Source organism: Chiroxiphia lanceolata, chromosome 2 (genome assembly GCF_009829145.1).
Source record: "Chiroxiphia lanceolata isolate bChiLan1 chromosome 2, bChiLan1.pri, whole genome shotgun sequence".
NCBI lineage: Eukaryota > Metazoa > Chordata > Aves > Passeriformes > Pipridae > Chiroxiphia > Chiroxiphia lanceolata.
Genome location: NC_045638.1, coordinates 120,364,470 through 120,384,065, shown reverse-complemented (window position 1 = coordinate 120,384,065; position 19,596 = coordinate 120,364,470).

Genomic DNA, 19,596 nt, shown 5'->3' with positions numbered 1-19,596 from the left:
CGCTGGGGCGTGTCCAGGGTGAGGCATCTCAGGGTGCCCGTTCAGAGCAGCCCTGGCTGAGGAGCCGTGGGCAGCCCTTTCCCCTGTCCACCCCACGTGGGCTGTAGGGCACAGCTCCCGGGCACAGCTCCTCCATCCCCTGGCAATAGGAAGGGCAGTGCAGGGCAGGGCACAGCTCCTCCAGCCCCTGGCAATAGGAAGGGCAGTGCAGGGCAGGGCACAGCTCCTCCAGCCCCTGGCAATAGGAAGGGCAGTGCAGGGCAGGGCACAGCTCCTCCAGCCCCTGGCAATAGGAAGGGCAGTGCAGGGCAGGGCACAGCTCCTCCAGCCCCTGGCAATAGGAAGGGCAGTGCAGGGCAGGGCACAGCTCCTCCAGCCCCTGGCAATAGGAAGAGCAGTGCAGGGCAGGGAACAGCTCCTCCAGCCCCTGGCAATACGAAGCCCAAGCAGGGCTGGGTCGCTCTCTGTCGCTCCGGCCTCCTCCCGGCCCGCGTTCCCTGCCCAGCTGGGACTGCCCAGGGAGCCCCGAGAACATTCCTGGCTGGAAGCAGGAGCTCCCGAGGGCTCCGTCCAGCTCCGGGCCCGAAAAGCGGCCCCGACCTGAGCCCCCCCCGGCATTTCGGGTTCCGAACGCTCACCTGGAGGAGACGCCGCCCCGCCGGCGGGACCAGGCGGCGACACTCGAGCAACGCCTTTGCCTCGGAGCGAGGGATCCCTCCGGACTCGGTTGGCTCCTTTATCCCTGGAAAGAGACGTTGTACGAACCCCTTTGCAGCCAATGGGGAAATGCCCGACGGGGCCGGAAAACCTCCCGGAGCGCGGCAGTGATGAATTGGTGCCCGTCCCCAGCCGGCCGCGCTCCCTCCGGCCCGTGGCTGCGAAGGGCTCCTGCAGAGCACGGAGAGCTGCAGAGACTGAATAAAAGCAGATTTCCTGACTCTATTTCCCTGCCGTCCTTCCTTCCTTTGCTTCGCGCGGCAGCGTCCAGCTGGAGCATTTCTTAGTTTCCCCTTCTGTAGCCGTTTCCCTCCCAGGCAGGACCTTCCCCGCCTGCAAATAAAGATGAAATGTTTCAACGGGTTTTTGACAAACCAGAGGCTTTGCCCCGGGAGGGTGCGAGTTGCCGAGGAAGCGGGGGAGAGGAAGGAGAGCCTCAGGTCTCACCTGGCAGGTGTCAGATGAGCTGCCCCTTCTGGGTGGCAGGGCAAAGAACTGCTGTCGGCAATTGCCGAAGGTCCGCGGGCAGAGCTGGGAGCAGCCTGTGCCCGACCCGCGGCACGGTCAGTGCCGGCTCCTGGGGCTGCCTGTGGACAGACACAGGGACACGGGGACAGACGGGCAGCTCTGCTCGGGGTCCCGGAGCACGGGAGGAAGGGGGAAAGGGCTGCCCCCGTTCTTCCTTGCCCCGGCAGGGCCCCAGCTCCCCACGGCCGGAGCCCCGGCGGGCCCCAGAGCCCTCGTTCCCGGGGAGCGCTGCGGGCGGGAACCCCCCGGGGCCGCGGGAAGGGGCAGGGGGGCGATGTTCTCCCCGGGAAGGGGGTGTGTGCGGTGGCCTCGGGGGTGCCCGAGCGCGGGGGCTCCGATCCCGCGGGGGGTGCGGGCAGCGCTGCGGGCCCGGCGGGATCGGGGGTCCCGGGGCCGGGCCGGCGTGTCCCCGCGCCCCGGCCGGTCCCAGCCCCGGCTCCGCGTCTGCACGAGGAAAGCGCCGCCGTTCTGCCCTGGCCGGCCCCCGGCAGAGCCCCGGCCCGAGCGGCCCCGCCGGGATCGGCCCCAGCGCCAGCCCCGGAGCGGCTCCTCCCGCCCGCGGCGCCGGGACACAGGACCGATCCCGGTCCCGGTGCCCGTCCTGATGCCGAGCCCCATCCCAGCCCCAAGCCAACCTCGATCCTCCGGTGCCGGTCCTGTGGCCGAGCTCCATCGCCAGCCTCGCTCTCCGGTGCCGTCCCCGCTCGGCGCAGCGCCGGGAGCAGCCCCCGGGCCGGGGCTCCGGCCCCGAGCGCCGATCGCTGCCACAGCATCCCGGGACGAGTTTCCTGCATAACAGCGGGCCGGGCGCGGCTCTGCCGCTTTTGAGGGGCGCGGGCGGGGCGGGGCCGGGGCGGGGCCGGGGCCGGGGCAGGGCCCGCACAGGTGCGAGGGGAGGGGCCCGTCCAGGTGCGCGGGGCGGGCACGGGCGGGGGCGGGTCGGGGCGGGGGGTATTTAAGGGCCGGAACTCGCCCCCGCTCCCGTTTGCTCGGGCAGTGCGCGGAGCGGCAGCAGCGCCGCGGGGGCCTCGCTCTGCCGCGGCTCTTTTCCTTTGCTTTTCTTTTTCCCTTTTCTTTTACTTTTTCCTTTTCTTTTACTTTGTCCCCGTTCCTTCGTCCCATCCCTTCCTCCCCCCTCCCCCCCCTCCATCTCCCCCCTAGCCCCCTCCCTCCTTTCCTCCCCAACCCGCTCGTCCCCTGCATCCCCCTCCCTGCCCCGCAGGGGCAGCCCGACCCCCCCAGCCCTCCTTCCTGCCCCTCCGTCCTCCGCCCCCCCCGGCCCCCCAGCCGGCCTGGCCCCGCTCCCTCTCCGGCCCCTGCTGCCCACCCCGCCCCTCCCTGCCCTCCTTCCCGCCCCTCCGCCCTGCCCGGCCCCCGAGGCCGCCTGACCCCGGCCCCTGTCGCTGCCCTCCTGCACAGCCCGGCCCCCCCTGTCCCCGCTCCGTCCGTGCCCCCCCGCCCGTCCCGTCCGTCCCCCTGTCTCCCGTTCCGTGTCCCCGCAGCCGCGGGCTTGGGGGCGCCGGTTTTAATAAAGCCGCGAGGGCCGGAGCCGGCGCCCCCCCTGGATCCCCCCCACGGGGCCGGGCCCGCTCGGCGGGTCCCCCCCTGCAGTTGCCAAGCACCGCCCGACACCGCCGGGGCTCCGGCCCGTCCCGACATCACACGGGGGGCTCCGCGGGCGGGGGGCAAAGGGGGCGGGTTCGCTGTCGGCAATGGACTTGGCGGTGTGTGGAGATGTGCGGGTCCATTGCCGAGAGCGACCCCGCGGGCTGGGGGGGACTTGGGGAGGGGCCCCCTCCGGAGGAGGGGGTCCGGGGAAGGGGGGGTGGGAAGGGGGTAGGGGGGGTGGGAGGGAGGGGTGTGGGGAGGGAGGGGTGTGGGGGTTGGGGGGAGGGGGGGGTGCGGGGGGGGGGGGGGGGGGGGGGGGGTGGGCAGGGGGAAGGGGGAGGGAGGGTGGGGGAGGGGGGGTGGGCGGGGGGGAGGGGGGGAGGGAGGGGGGAGGGAGGGGGGGTGGGGTGGGGGGGGAGGGGGCGGGGGGGGGGAGGGGGGGGGGGGGGGGGGGGGGGGGGGGGGGGGGGGGGGGAGGGGGGGGGGGGGGGGGGGGGGGGGGGGGGGGGGGGGCTAGGGAGGGGGGGGGGGGGGGGCCCCATTGTTCTGTGGTTGTGTGTGTGTACACACTTCTAATTTTAACGTTCAGAGTGACATGACGCAGGGGGCTTCCACGCCTCCCCCACACACTCCCCCCCACCCCCCCCCCCCCCCCCCCCCCCCCTCCCCCCCCCCCCCCCCCCCTCCCCCCCCCCCCACCCACCCCCCCCCTCCCCCCCCTCCCTCCCTCCCTCCCCCCCCCCCCTCCCCCCTCCCCCCTCCCCCTGCCCACCCCCCCTCCCCCCCCCTCCCCCTGCCCACCCCCCCCCTCCCCCCCCACCCCCGCACCCCCCCCTCCCCCCAACCCCCACACCCACCCTCCCTCCCCACACCCCTCCCTCCCACCCCTCCAACCCCCTTCCCACCTCCCCACTCCCCGGACCCCCTCCTCCGGAGGGGGCCCCTCCCCAAGTCCCCCCCAGCCCGCGGGGTCGCTCTCGGCAATGGACCCGCACATCTCCACACACCGCCAAGTCCATTGCCGACAGCGAACCCGCCCCCTTTGCCCCCCGCCCGCGGAGCCCCCCGTGTGATGTCGGGACGGGCCGGAGCCCCGGCGGTGTCGGGCGGTGCTTGGCAACTGCAGGGGGGGACCCGCCGAGCGGGCCCGGCCCCGTGGGGGGGATCCAGGGGGGGCGCCGGCTCCGGCCCTCGCGGCTTTATTAAAACCGGCGCCCCCAAGCCCGCGGCTGCGGGGACACGGAACGGGAGACAGGGGGACGGACGGGACGGGCGGGGGGGCACGGACGGAGCGGGGGACAGGGGGGGCCGGGCTGTGCAGGAGGGCAGCGACAGGGGCCGGGGGCAGGCGGCGTGCGGGGCCGGGCAGGGCGGAGGGGCGGGAAGGAGGGCAGGGAGGGGCGGGGTGGGCAGCAGGGGCCGGAGAGGGAGCGGGGCCAGGCCGGCTGGGGGGCCGGGGGGGGGCGGAGGACGGAGGGGCAGGAAGGAGGGCTGGGGGGGTCGGGCTGCCCCTGCGGGGCAGGGAGGGGATGCAGGGGACGAGCGGGTTGGGGAGGAAAGGAGGGAGGGGGCTAGGGGGGAGATGGAGGGGGGGGAGGGGGGAGGAAGGGATGGGACGAAGGAACGGGGACAAAGTAAAAGAAAAGGAAAAAGTAAAAGAAAAGGGAAAAAGAAAAGCAAAGGAAAAGAGCCGCGGCAGAGCGAGGCCCCCGCGGCGCTGCTGCCGCTCCGCGCACTGCCCGAGCAAACGGGAGCGGGGGCGAGTTCCGGCCCTTAAATACCCCCCGCCCCGACCCGCCCCCGCCCGTGCCCGCCCCGCGCACCTGGACGGGCCCCTCCCCTCGCACCTGTGCGGGCCCTGCCCCGGCCCCGGCCCCGCCCCGGCCCCGCCCCGCCCGCGCCCCTCAAAAGCGGCAGAGCCGCGCCCGGCCCGCTGTTATGCAGGAAACTCGTCCCGGGATGCTGTGGCAGCGATCGGCGCTCGGGGCCGGAGCCCCGGCCCGGGGGCTGCTCCCGGCGCTGCGCCGAGCCCGGGCCGCTGAGCGGGGACGGCACCGGAGAGCGAGGCTGGCGATGGAGCTCGGCCACAGGACCGGCACCGGAGGATCGAGGTTGGCTTGGGGCTGGGATGGGGCTCGGCATCAGGACGGGCACCGGGACCGGGATCGGTCCTGTGTCTCGGTGCCGCGGGCGGGAGGAGCCGCTCCGGGGCTGGCGCTGGGGCCGAGGCTCTGCCAGGGCCCGGCCAGGGCAGAACGGCGGCGCTTTCCTCGTGCAGACGCGGAGCCGGGGCTGGGACCGGCCGGGGCGCGGGGACACGCCGGCCCGGCCCCGGGACCCCCGATCCCGCCGGGCCCGCAGCGCTGCCCGCACCCCCCGCGGGATCGGAGCCCCCGCGCTCGGGCACCCCCGAGGCCACCGCACACACCCCCTTCCCGGGGAGAACATCGCCCCCCTGCCCCTTCCCGCGGCCCCGGGGGGTTCCCGCCCGCAGCGCTCCCCGGGAACGAGGGCTCTGGGGCCCGCCGGGGCTCCGGCCGTGGGGAGCTGGGGCCCTGCCGGGGCAAGGAAGAACGGGGGCAGCCCTTTCCCCCTTCCTCCCGTGCTCCGGGACCCCGAGCAGAGCTGCCCGTCTGTCCCCGTGTCCCTGTGTCTGTCCACAGGCAGCCCCAGGAGCCGGCACTGACCGTGCCGCGGGTCGGGCACAGGCTGCTCCCAGCTCTGCCCGCGGACCTTCGGCAATTGCCGACAGCAGTTCTTTGCCCTGCCACCCAGAAGGGGCAGCTCATCTGACACCTGCCAGGTGAGACCTGAGGCTCTTCTTCCTCTCCCCCGCTTCCTCGGCAACTCGCACCCTCCCGGGGCAAAGCCTCTGGTTTGTCAAAAACCCGTTGAAACATTTCATCTTTATTTGCAGGCGGGGAAGGTCCTGCCTGGGAGGGAAACGGCTACAGAAGGGGAAACTAAGAAATGCTCCAGCTGGACGCTGCCGCGCGAAGCAAAGGAAGGAAGGACGGCAGGGAAATAGAGTCAGGAAATCTGCTTTTATTCAGTCTCTGCAGCTCTCCGTGCTCTGCAGGAGCCCTTCGCAGCCACGGGCCGGAGGGAGCGCGGCCGGCTGGGGACGGGCACCAATTCATCACTGCCGCGCTCCGGGAGGTTTTCCGGCCCCGTCGGGCATTTCCCCATTGGCTGCAAAGGGGTTCGTACAACGTCTCTTTCCAGGGATAAAGGAGCCAACCGAGTCCGGAGGGATCCCTCGCTCCGAGGCAAAGGCGTTGCTCGAGTGTCGCCGCCTGGTCCCGCCGGCGGGGCGGCGTCTCCTCCAGGTGAGCGTTCGGAACCCGAAATGCCGGGGGGGGCTCAGGTCGGGGCCGCTTTTCGGGCCCGGAGCTGAACGGAGCCCTCGGGAGCTCCTGCTTCCCGCCAGGAATGTTCTCGGGGCTCCCTGGGCAGTCCCAGCTGGGCAGGGAACGCGGGCCGGGAGGAGGCCGGAGCGACAGAGAGCAACCCAGCCCTGCTTGGGCTTCGTATTGCCAGGGGCTGGAGGAGCTGTGCCCTGCCCTGCACTGCCCTTCCTATTGCCAGGGGCTGGAGGAGCTGTGCCCTGCCCTGCACTGCCCTTCCTATTGCCAGGGGCTGGAGGAGCTGTGCCCTGCCCTGCACTGCCCTTCCTATTGCCAGGGGCTGGAGGAGCTGTGCCCGGGAGCTGTGCCCTACAGCCCACGTGGGGTGGGCAGGGGAAAGGGCTGCCCACGGCTCCTCAGCCGGGGCTGCTCTGAACGGGCACCCTGAGATGCCTCACCCTGGACACGCCCCAGCGCCAGCCCCGAAGGACCCAAAGAATCCAGCTGGCACTCGGCAGTGTCGGCACGGCGGGGCTGCAGAGCAGCACGGGAGCCATTCCCCGCGCCGACCTCCCGGAGCTCCCACGGGCCCCCCACGTGTGTCCCGCCCACCCCAAATCCCTGCCCTTCCAGCCGGAGGCCAGCAGCAGCCTTAAAACCAGGGCAATCTGCCCTCAGCGGCATTAAATCCCGAGCCAGAGCCCTCGGAGCTGCCTGAAAAGAAAAGGGGGTGCTTGGAGAACGTTGGGCTTGGATGCAATTCGCAGTTTTTCGGGGACCCAACCGTAACTGCACAACCCAGGGACAGCTTGAACAGGTGGGTCGGAGCCGAGGTGCCCCGAAGGCAGGGATGCGCATCCCTTTCCTCGGGAAAAGAACTCGCCGGGGCCGCTCCCGAGGCTCCGAAGGGACAGCGGCTTCCCGGCCGGAGAGACGTCCTCGCCCGTGCCCAGGGGCTGCCTCGCCCCGGGCCGGGAGCGCGTCCGGCCCCCGCCTTCTCCTGGGCGAACACATCCCCTGGAGCCCGGCCCGGGGCGGAGAATCGGCCCAATTCCAGGGAACTCGCTCAAGTCCCCCCAGGGACACCTGCGGGGCCGGGGGAGGAGGGTTAGAAACAGCAAAGTCTGTGCAACATCAACCTGTCCTTGTCCCGATCCCGCTGAGCAAACCTGGAACCGCCGCTGCTCCCTGGCAAACGTGGCCTTAGAGCGGCAGCTCTGCAGGGGAAGATCCGGGCTCCAGGAGGCACTGGGAGGCTGTTCCAGCAGGAATTCGGCAGGGAATTGTGGGCTGTAGGTAGAACTCATCTAAACCTGCAAAGCTGAGACCGGAACCCAAACCTGGGCCCCGCGCAGAGAACAATCTTTGTGCTGCCCTGTCGGCCAAAGCCGCTGCACTGAGAGATCTTGGCAGCCTGAGGGAGGGCATTCCCTGCCTCCCAGCAACCTCCATCTCCCAAGGGGACAATCCAAGTCCCAACCAATTCCTTTTGCCTTTCCACAGGGACAGTGACCCTTGTTTGGTCCTGCTCTCCCACGGTTCATTTTGGGGGATCGGTTTGTCCTGGTTTACGTTGCTCCATGACTCCACCCACAGCTGGAGATGTGGGGCTGTGCTTCTCTACTCCCAGCAGGTTCCCCAAGGAGCCAGAGACTCCAACAATCCCCTCGTTTGGCCTTCTAGGTGAATTGTACACAAGCCAGTCCCCCATTCCCTCTCCAGGCTGTCAGTGCTCGTGCCCTTGGCACAGTTGGCTGTGGCTGGGCAGGAACTGAGAGCAGGACACGGGGCAGGGTGGATCAGCTGCCCAGGGAACCTCCAGGAGATGAAGCTACGGGATCCTCATTCCAATCAAGGGAACACATTCTGTCTCTGGCAGAAGCCGGGAGCCAAAGCAGATCCCGCCTGGCCAGGCTGGGGGGCAGCAGTTGGATCCACTCTGGGGGAAAGCCCCTGTGCCTGCCAGGAGCTCTGACTCTGTTTGTCCTGCCAGCTCCTGACCAGGGGCAGGGCCACTGGGAGGGATTCAGAATGCAAAGAAACCCCAAATCCTACCAAGGGACTCAGTTAAAGGAAGAAAGCAATTTTTATCATAAAAAATTTAAAAACCTGTTAAAAATTCTAGGCCAACAATACTGGGATTCCCAGGAAACTTAGTAGTGCTCTTGGTTCCATTTCAATGTATCCTTAGGCCCTCAATGAGCAGTTTGAAGAACTTCCCCTGAGATTTGGAGGCTGAGCAGGATTTGCTTTGGATTGCCTTGCACCTCTGGCCCCAGCTGGTGCAAACACAACTAGGGCCAATGTGGTTAAACACACTTTCCTAAAAAACAGTTGCTGTATCCCCTAGAAATTACCTCATGTTTGCAGATGAAAACTTCATCTCTGTCCCTCCTCAGTTATCCCAGGTTTTCCTGGCTGGGAGCTGCAAGGACGCTGTAAATTGAAAGGCAGAAAGAGAAGATGTGTCAGCAAAAGGCACAAAGAAGGGGACAGGTTTCAGAAAACATTTCTGCAATCCAACGAATAACTCTTTCCGGTTTCCCAGGGAGAAGAACAGGAACTCACAGCCACCAAGGCCTGACAGTCCCCTGCAGCCAGAGCTCAGCACACACCCAGAGAGGCAATTCCAGCATCTAAAAGAAAAAAAGGAAGAAAAAAGTGATTTCTTTGGTTTCCAAGTTATCTTAAGTTGTTGAAAGCAAAGCAAGCCTTGCTTTGGTTTGAGTTGGGTGAACAGTGAGGAGTGGGCACAGGGCACGTCATTAATGCCCAGGGGATGGTGCTTTGTGGGGGAAGGAAGAGCAGCTGATGGAGTTGCCCAGTCCAATTCCTGCCCAAGGCCTGACTGGCCCAGGACAAACCCTGTGGCAGGCAGTGGTTTTGTTCCCTCTCATGGTCTGTGCCCAGTGTGTCCCTGTGGGCAGTGCCAGGCTGGGGACAGGCACACGCAGCTGGCAGCACTCTCTGCCCCAAACAGCCTTGGGGGGCAGCGCAGCCCCGGGGATCGAGGGGGGCTGGAGGCGGCCCAGGAAAGGACCCCCCGCTCCCCCCGGGGCAGCTCCACAGCCCCCCTGCCCTCTCTGCCACGGGGGCCCCGCTGCTCCCCCGGCTGGCACAGAGCCCCCTGCCCATGGCTGGCAAATCAGGGCCAGGGCTCGGCCTCGCTGCAGCCGCCCCACAGAGGAGCAGCTCAGGGCTCAGCCCAACATGTTCCCTACTTGGCCACTGCAGAGACCCTCGGGTTACCTCAACACATTCCTTCTCTTCCCTGCACATTCCCTGAAGTTTAACGCCCACAGTTTTCTGGGTCTGTCCCCACTCGTTACCTCAGGTTACCTCAATGTGTTCATTCCCTGCCCTGGAGAGAATGAACCTCCTTTTTAACCCCCAAAGTTTCCCCTTCCAGCCCACTCCTGATTACCTCTTTCTGAACACAAAAGAGTCATTCTATCCCTAGAGATTATCTTCTTTTTAACCCCCAAACGCTTCCCTACCTGCACACTCCTGATTACCTCTTTTGGACCTCCAGCTATTCATTCTCTGCCCTGCAGATTTGCTCAGGTTTGACCCTCAGAAATTTCTCTGCCTCTCCCCTACTGACTGCCTCACTTTATTCCAAAATGTTCCTTCCCTCTGCTGCACATTGCCACAGATTTGACCCCCACAATTCTCCCTACCTGTCCACAGCTGATCACCTCATGTTCATCTCTCAATATTCATTCCCTACCATGCAGATTACCTCAGATATTTCCCCCCCCAATTTTCCCTACGAGTCCACAACTGATTACCCCAGTTTTCCTCAGGATGTACATTGTCTGCTCCACGTGACCTAAATTTTACAAACACAAATTTTCCCTCCCTGCCCAACACTGACTGCCTCACTTTACCCCAAGGTATTCATTCTCTCTGCTACAGATTGCGCAGATTTTACTCCCACAATTCTCCTTACCTACCCACATGTAATCAGCTCCTCTGTACAAATACAGGTTCATTCTCTACTCTGTGGGCTAACCCAAGTTTACCCTAAAACACTCCCCAGCTGTCCACCATTGAGTACCTCATTTATCCTTCAAAATATTCAGTCTCTGCCCTGGACGTTCCCTCAAGTTTTACCCCCAAAGGTTTCCCCTCCTGCCCACTGCCTCAGTGTCCATCAGGAGGTACATCCTCTCTGCTACAGGTGACCTGAAATTTTACAAACAGCAATTTTCCCTACCTGCCCACCACTAACTGCCTCACTTGACCTCTAAATGGTCATTCTGTTCTCTACAGATGAGATCAAGTCTTACCCCCAACATTTCCCTTCCTCTACATCACCCATTTGCTCTTCCGGACACCCCAAATTTCCATTCCATCCCTACACATTCCCTGAGTGTTTCCCTCCAAAGCATCCTTCTCTTGTTCCCTGTTTAATAACTCACACTCCAGCCCCAGGCTCTCCACTCCCCCCTCAGTGGGACCCCTCCAAAATGCACCTCCCTCCCCTCTGCAGCACCTCACCTTTTCCTACACAAACAGTTGCTGCGTCCCCTCGAAATTACCCCAAGTTGGCAGCTACCAATGTCACCTCTGTCCCTGCCATGTTCTCCCAGGTTTCCCCAGCTGGGAGCTGCAAGGAATTCAGGCCAGGGAATCGACATCAGGGAACAGCTGTACGTGCAAAGGTAGAAAGAGAAGATGTGTCAGCAAAAGGCACAAAGAAGGGGACAGGTTTCAGAAAACATTTCTGCAATCCAATGAATAACTCTTTCCGGTTTCCCAGGGAGAAGAACAGGAACTCGCAGCCACCAAGGCCTGACAGTGCCCTGCAGCCAGAGCTCAGCACACACCCAGAGAGGCAATTCCAGCATCTAAAAGAAAAAAAAAGAAGAAAAAAGTGATTTCTTTGGTTTCCAAGTTATCTTAAGTTGTTGAAAGCAAAGCAAGCCTTGCTTTGGTTTGAGTTGGGTGAACAGTGAGGAGTGGGCACAGGGCACGTCATTAATGCCCAGGGGATGGTGCTTTGTGGGGGAAGGAAGAGCAGCTGATGGAGTTGCCCAGTCCAATTCCTGCCCAAGGCCTGACTGGCCCAGGACAAACCCTGTGGCAGGCAGTGGTTTTGTTCCCTCTCATGGTCAGTGCCCAGTGTGTCCCTGTGGGCAGTGCCAGGCTGGGGACAGGCACACGCAGCTGGCAGCTCTCTCTGCTCCAAAGACACTTCTGGGCTCCTTGGCAAACTGCCTCTGACACTTGGTTTTCTCCAGCAGAAATTCAGGAATTGCTCATGGCAGTTTGGAGATGAAGTTATCCCAAAGGGAAGGAAAGAACAAATATTCTTGTCAGAGCCCTTGGGATCTGCTGGGCTGAACTGGGAAGGGCCCATTATCTGCAGAGCAAATACAGGACAACCTCAACCACAAAGCCCAGACTGTCCAGTGGGGTGTGAAAGCACCACTGAGACAAACCTCCAGTCTCCTGATTCTTTCCAAGGACTGCTCCAATCCAGCTCTGAAGCTGCCAAGCCCAAACTGTCCCCAGCGCTCTGGAACAACAGGATCTTCCCAGGGATGATGCACTGGAAGCACAGCCCTCATTCTCACCCTCCACACGCTCCCAGGCTCACCCCAAATTCAGGACAAGGTGCCAAAGGCCACTCGGGCCGGGGCTCTCTCTGTCTCTGCGGGCTCAGGGACTGCAGCCACCAGGGCCCTCCAGCACGGACAGCCTGGACCCAGAGCAGATCCCTGGGCATCAGCAGCGTCCTGGGCATCCCTGGAGACAGAAACCATCAGCCTCTGGGGATAGCACTTCACTGCCAGCACACACAGCCTGCCACATTTAGGGCTGCAGCTCTCGGACCACAACACCCAGTCTGACCCAGTTCTCCTGGGCACCAACACGGGCTCCACAAACCCACGAGAATGAGAATGTTCTGCTGCTTTGACAAGCTTCAGCCCAGCTTTGCAAACCTCAGTCCCTGCAGCTCCCTGCTCTCCAGAGCCCCGTTCAGGGCTGGCTCCAGCTCCCTGGAGAACCTGCCCCAGCCCCACTCTGGGCCAGGCTGAGCAGAAGCCGCTGGGCTGCACAAGGAAGAACCCTCCCCTGGCTGCTGCAGCTGGAGGGAGATCCAGCTCCCAATGGAATGCTGGCAACAGCCTCCCAGATGGTCTCTACCCACCCCTTGGCAATGGCTCAGAATGGCAGCAGCAGCTCCAGTGCCAGCTGGGTCCCTGCACGAGTCCTTGTCCCAGCCCTGCCACACGGACACACCCGGGAGACACCCACGGACACACAGGCCTTGCTTGCACAATTCCTCACCCACAGCTGAGGGAAAGCCACACAATGTTAAGAAATAACCTGGGCTGACAGCACTCAGTCCATCAGGATTTGGGGGGAGTTTGGTAGGCAACAGATCCAAATTCCAATCCTACCTCTAAATTTCTAACAGGTTCTCTTAGAAAGATCCTGGACAGGGACTCAGACAACAGAACCCAAACACTGCCCAAGCAATAGCAGAAGGTTTGCCAGGAAGAACAGAAGTTCCTTGTTTTCCTTAACACTCTGGGACTGTAGGACCCAATCTTTGCAACCAAGTGACACCAGAGACGTGATTAACACTTAAACCTCTCCCCCATGGCTCTGTCTCAGAGAACTGGGCCAGCCCTGAGCTACTCCCAGGTGCCTGCAGTGCTTTGGGGAGGGGCAGGACGACGCCCCACTTCTGCTTGGAAACATCCAAGATGAGGAAAAGCCACTTCCCTTCTCTCTCTCTGACCCAGAACCAAAGCAGTCCTGTGGGACAACACGGACTACGCACGGAAGGCCCGAGTCAGTGGGGGGAAAAAACCCTACACAAACCAAACCACCCCAAATTTCAAGATCAAAACAGGTTGCTTCCTTAACAGGAGAACACCAAACTCATTGAAGCCAGAGAGGAAATTACAAACCAAAACAAACCAAAGACCCAAAAAGGTGCTTTGCACTGATACACTCTCTGGTTGATCATTCCAAAGGAAATTCTCCAGAGATTAGAAGCAATTACCAATACTTTGTCCTCTGTTGAAAATTAATGACTTGAGGGGCTGGACGTGTCCAGTGAGGGTTCAGGGGCTGGTGGGTCGTTTATGGCTGACCCCGACTGGCCCAGGCCAAACCCAACCACCCCCATCGCTGCTCCAGCCCAAACCTGGGGGCAACATTCACACAGTTTGGAAACACTGCCCTTCCCTGCTACTCCTACACTTCCTTACACCTCCAGTGCCCAGGGAGCAAATGCCAACCCCAGGAGGAGAGAAACGTGTCCCTGTGACTTACCCCAGCCCACGGGCAGCACCAGGAGCCCCCAGCGCCGGCCGGCGGGGCTGCAGCCTCTTGCCTTGGGCTGCTCACAGCCCAGGGCACTTGGCAGAGCTGGGCTGCATTCAGGGCTTGGTCCTGGCCTGGAAGAGAGGAGAACAAGGCAATTAAGTGCACTGGGCAAGTCCAAGGCTCCTGCCCCTCACCCTTCTCTTCAGTTGCTCACTAGAGAGTTTTAGCCATGAAAAATCCAGGGGGGACGACAAATGAAACGTGGCCTTTTCCAGCATTTTTATTCCTCTCTACTTCAGGCAATAAAAGGAGGCTCATTTTTCTTACTGCATTCCTTGCCCCATTGGAACAGAACCTTCTTCATTCCAAATCCCCCTTGGGAGTTAGTCAATCCTCTGCCATTGGACTTTGGGCAAAGGAAGAGACACCTGGGATGCTGGAGCCCAGGAAATGAGGGAGAGAAACCTGACAGGGAAAGGTTTCAAGGCACTCCAGGACTCAGAAATATGTTCAGGCCTTGCCAGGCCACCCCCATTCTGTGCCACCCACCTGAGCTGGGCAGGTGAGGCCAAGGCTCCCCTTCCTCCTGCCAATCACTGTCCCAGCACACGGATCCCCGGGCTGGGCAGCCCTTGGAAAAACCTGGGAAAGGCAGAAGGAAAAGGGCCCTGCCTGTCAGAAAGTGAGTGTCTGTGAACATCCCTTCTGCACAAATTTAATGCCATCCCTCTGCTCCAACAAACCAGGGCAGGCAGATCTCTGCAGCCCAGGGAGAAGAGAAAGGAGAACTGCAGGAACACAGGCAGACATGGGCAGAATGGGGGGGCAGCAGCCCAGGAATGCCCAGCAGGGATGGGAACTGTAAACAGGGGAGGCTGGAGGAAGGTAGGGGGTGAGCACTGGCCTGGCTTGGCTGAATCCTTTTGCCCTTGACTCAGGGGCCTCAGCTCCCCTTCTGTGAGAGCAGCAGGGAACTGCTACAGGGGAAGAGTTCATTTAGGCACAAGCCAGTGATGCAGCCACTGGGGCAGGGGAAGAGGGGAGAGGAACAGAGAGGAAGTGACACAAAAATCACACAGTCACCACTGAAAGGGACTTTATTGAGCTGCAACACAAACACATTCACAGCAGGCCAGGGCAAGAGGTGCCCCCAGGACCACCACCACAGCAGCTGGACCTGCAGGAACACCATCTTCTCAAGGGATGGAGCCAGGGGCGGGCAGTTGGGATCCATCCTGGGGGGCTGGATCAGGGCATCAGGGCCAAGTCCTGCCCCCTCCCTGCAGACAGTTCAGCCCCAGCAGCACTGGGACTTTCTGCCTCTCACTCCACTATTCTTTGGGACCCAACAGCTCAGGGCTGTGGAATTTTAGCTTCATAAATGTTTTACAAAGTCAAGCTTCCTGAGAACTGGTACATTTTTGAGTATTCCTGACAGGGCACTCCAGAAAACAACTCCTCCCCAGTCATGGAATAATAGGAACAGCTTAAACAAACCCAATCCACCACCGGGGATAGAGATTGAGGGGCTACAAGAGGAAACGAGCAAGGCCTCACCTCCTGAGGGCCCCAGAGCCAGAGCTGTGGCTCAGCACAATCCCTCCCCACGGCCCCTCCCGCTCCCCCCCAGCCCACACGGCAGCCCCGGGGCAGCCGAGCCCGCAGCTCCGGCCCTGGGACAATTCCTGCGGGTGCCTCCAGCCCAGGGGAGGCTGCGGGGCGGCTCCAAGGGGGTCCCGCTGGCCAGGCTCTGCCCAACAAAGCCGGCTTTAGGCCAGGCCTGGCCCTGTGGGGCCGTGGACACGGGCAGGTTCCGTGAGCTCCCCGGTGGCCACCCCTGGAGCGCTGGGCAGGCGCCCGGCGGGGCCGAGGGTGGAGGGCACGGAACAGCCGCACACACCTTGGCTGCCTCGGCCCAGCACACACTCCCAGCACCTGCAGCCTTCAGCCAGGGCCCCTGGGCACACACAGCCCTTACCCTGCTCCTCAGGGGCAGCAGCCCCGGGGCTCAGTTCTCAGGGAACTTCTCATCCTTTCCCTTTGGGCCTTTGATACCTGGGCAGGGCAGAGACACAGAAGAAACAATTTCTTGTAATTGATCCCAGAGACAACAACTCCATATTGTTCATAAAATCAGTATAATTACTGTGATCAGGGGATGGATTAAAGGGTTCAAAAACGTGGTAGCAGATGGTGAGAATCCTGTAAATATGTCCCACCAGTGGGGAGCAGGGACTTGTTCTACCTGATGCCCAAAGGTCACTAATTGACCCCTATATTTACTGTTTGCATATGGTGATCAAGTCAAGTCTTATTTCAAATTTGCAGGGCAATAATTCGCTCTAACATTCAAAAATCCCTGGTTTACTTACACTGAAGTGTGTTATTCTTCCAGCACGATATCAGTAAGTGCACTGCAGCAATTCAGGGGACAAAATCCAGTTATTTTTTGCAATCCAGGATGTGAATGCAGTCCTGCAGATCAGTTCACTGGTTCTCATTAAGTCGTTCTGTGCCTCATTTCTTTGTATTACAGTATACACACTCTGGCATGTGCACTCAGCTCATAAATTACCACCCTGATCAATACTGGCCTCGGGAGGATGATGCCCAACTGTCCCCTCCCCTGCCCAAGCTGCTCCCTTTGCTCTTTTGGCAGCACTTCCCCAGAACAGCCCAGCAGGCAGAGCCCAGGGGAGGGCACCTGCTGCTGTGGCACTGTGGCAGTGACTGGCACCGTTCACACAGGGGGACAACGATGCCAGGGAGACCCCCCGGACCCCGCAAGGGAAAGTACAGCATTGCCTGGCCCCAGTGCCCCCAGCCCATGGAATCCCATCCATCCAATCCCACTGAGGGCACCACCAGCCGCCCGCACAATGAGCCCGACACACCCCGGCCCTGCCATAGAGTCCCCCCGGGCACAAAGGGAGACTGACCCCTGGGCAAGGGCCATTTGCTTCCCAGGTCACCTGGTCCTGGGGTCCTGTTTTGGAGCTGCTTTTCCATCTCCATCCAAATCGAACCAAGTCACCCGACCCAGGCACCTTTTCCAGGGAACTGCCCGGGCCAACAGCATCGCCCAGAGGGACCACAAGGGGTGTGAGGACAGCCAGGATCCACAGGTTCTGTAAGATATCAAGCTAAAACATGGCAATATCATTCCCTCCACTAACATTTATTCACAGGAACATATTCCCACAGGTAGGGCATCTCATTCAGCACATGCACTACTTTTGCCTCTCCCCAGCGTGACTTCGAACTCCCTCTGGCACGGGTTATAAGCTCCTGCTTTCCAAAAGTGCTTCCCACTGACAGATGTGGCTGAGCCAGCAGTGAGCCATGCATGCTCCCTCTCTTCTCCCAGCACTTGCTCTGGGGCTTTTCCCCATTTGCCCAGTGATCCGTGCTCACTGTCCAGGGGATCTACACTTGTTGCTTCAACCACAGGGCCGTTGGCAACTCCCTCACGAGGCCTCGCTCCTGCCCCGGCCCCTGCTCTGGCTTGGATACACCCTTTCCATGTCATGATCCTGCCTTCCTGAGCGTGGCCTGACCTGTGCATCCTGGAGGAGCTTTTTACCCACGGCCTTACGGGGATTTCAGGCCCTCTTAGCATTTGTGGAGTTTCCACTAAAGCCCAAGAACAGACTCAGAGCCGCTTCTCCAACAAGGGCTACCTTGGTCTGGCTTCCAGTAACTTCCTATTCCCAAATCCTAAAGGCACCTCCTTCCCACCCTCCTTCTGCCAGAGGCTCCAACTGGCACCATTACCATTGGCAGGAACCTTTAGTTCCCCCTCTCTGGCTCGGATTGGCCACAGGTCTGGAGCCTGTTGAATTGCTCCCTGAGCTGTTTCCAACCCTCCCTGCTGCTCATTTCCCACTCAAACTCACAGATCTGTCCTGGGACTTCATGGCCCAGGCCAAGGATTGGTCCCAAAGGAGGACCTTGTTGTCACCAAAAGCCAAACAAACCAATCGACTGCTGGGCTTCCACCTCGCTCTGGGGGTGACAAAGCCTGAAGTCTCCTGCCTAGTCCTGGGCAACACTTCCTGGGGACCACAATGCCTCTGAGTTCCTAAAAATATCACAGGTTGGGCAGGTGCTTGAATTTTGTGTGGATTAACTGCCCCCCTTCCTTTCCATGTGCTGCACTACTCACTCTAATGGTGCTTGTACTCCCTGACCCATTCCCTCACCCCTCCAACCATCCCTTGTCCCCTCTCTGGCAAGGACAGTGGGGCCAGGTGTTCTGCCAGGCTCCCAGGGCAGAGGGTGGGACTGTGGAGCCACCCTCGAGGGGGGGTAAACATGCCCTGCCTGCCTTGCCCAGGGAAAGGGAACTGCCCCCAGTGTTCCCAGCACAAGGCACCCTTGGAAACATCCACTGCAATGGGACACTCAGGGACACCAACAAGCACTGCACAGGACCAACAAGCACTGCACGAGGCTGCTCTGGCACAGGGCCAGTTTTATCCTCAGCTGTTCTCTGGTCCACTTCACTTTGTTTGCCACCTCATCCTGCACTCAAAACTTGCTGTCCTTGCACCCTTTCAGGGTGACCATAAATTACAGAGGCCTCTGCTCCAGCACCCACAAGGGCTGAACCGTCTGACAGGATCCATTTTTCCAGGGAATTCAAAGCTCCACCTGAGGAGCAGGGTCTTTTCTCCCCCATCCCCGTGCTGGAGCTTGGCCTCCATCTCCCTCTGCTTTCAGTTCTTTCCCTGGTTGCACATCTGCAGCCCTGGCCCTGGGCGGAGCTCGGCATCCTGATCCCATCCCTCCTGGCCCCCGGAACCGCTGACTCAGCAATGGGGGGCCCTCCATTGCCAAGGGCACGGTCCTGTCGGGGCTCACGGGGGGAGCAGGAGGTCCAAGGGCTCCAGCCCTCCTGCTACAGCCTTCCACCACTACAGCCAACAGAGGAGCCTCTCCAGCCCTGCCTCCCAAGGCATCCTGAACAAACCCAACCCAACTCCACAGGACAAACTGCTCCCTGTCTGCACAGCCCAGTCTAACCCCAGAGACTCCTAGGTCATGCAGAACAACTGCCCAGGAGATCAGAGACTCCACTCCATCTCTTCCTAGCACAGCCTTGGGTGAGTCTGGTAAACAGACAAACTCAGGAATCAGCCAATGTTTTCCCAGTCTGACCCCTGTCACACCAATCACCTTAACAGTGCCAGTCCTTAATTCTCCCTCTACTCTGTTAAGGACTGAGGAAGTTGGACCTGTGTCTGACCAGGACATGTGCAAACCAAATGCTGGGGACTGGAACACACCCCTTGCACTCCTGCAGCTCTTACAGTCACATTCCAGAGCAAACAGCCAATTGCACCATCACTGCTCATTTCTTAATCCCAATCCCACCCTTCTTTGGCACTTGGAGCCCCACTTTTATCACCCAATTACAGCCCATGAGAGAGCTCCATGTCCAGCAGGGCCAGGTAGCCCTGGGATACTGTCAGCAATGCCTGAATCCATTGCAGGGACCTTGCTTTGAGCTCCCCAGGGCCGGGCACCCCGAGGATCTCCCCGAATAATCCTTTCGGTGCGCGCTGGAGTCCTCGGGGTGCCCCAGCCCGGGGGGCACCAACAGCACTGTCCCTCCAGGGGCCCAATTTGCTGCCAAGGCTTCAATGCACAGCCCAAAAGGCATTTCAAGAGGCCTTCTTGGGAACCCACCAACGTGGACGGGCAGGAAGCCCCAAGAAGGCCTCATTTCTAAAGGCAGGGGGATCTTGCCTGTGTCCCAGACTGGTCCGGGGATCTGAGGCCCTTCCCGAGAAAATCTCGGTGCCGGCGTGAAGGCCCAGAGATCCCTTGGAGCCACGGGAGAGCAGGCACAGAGTCCCTCCTGGGGGCCAATTCTGCTGCCTCAACTCAGCTCTGCAAAGAAGCCTCTAAGGCTCAGCTGGTGAGTTTTACAAGCCAGGCATTCCTTGCTTACAACACCCTGCCATGATCCCAGCCCGCCGGGTGTCCTGGCAATCCGCTCCCAAAGGGCACACGGAGGTGCCTCCACTGCAGCTCATGGGAGGGGGCAGCATTACAGGAGGGTTCATTTTCCTTCCCTGCATTCCTGGTCCACATTCAGGAC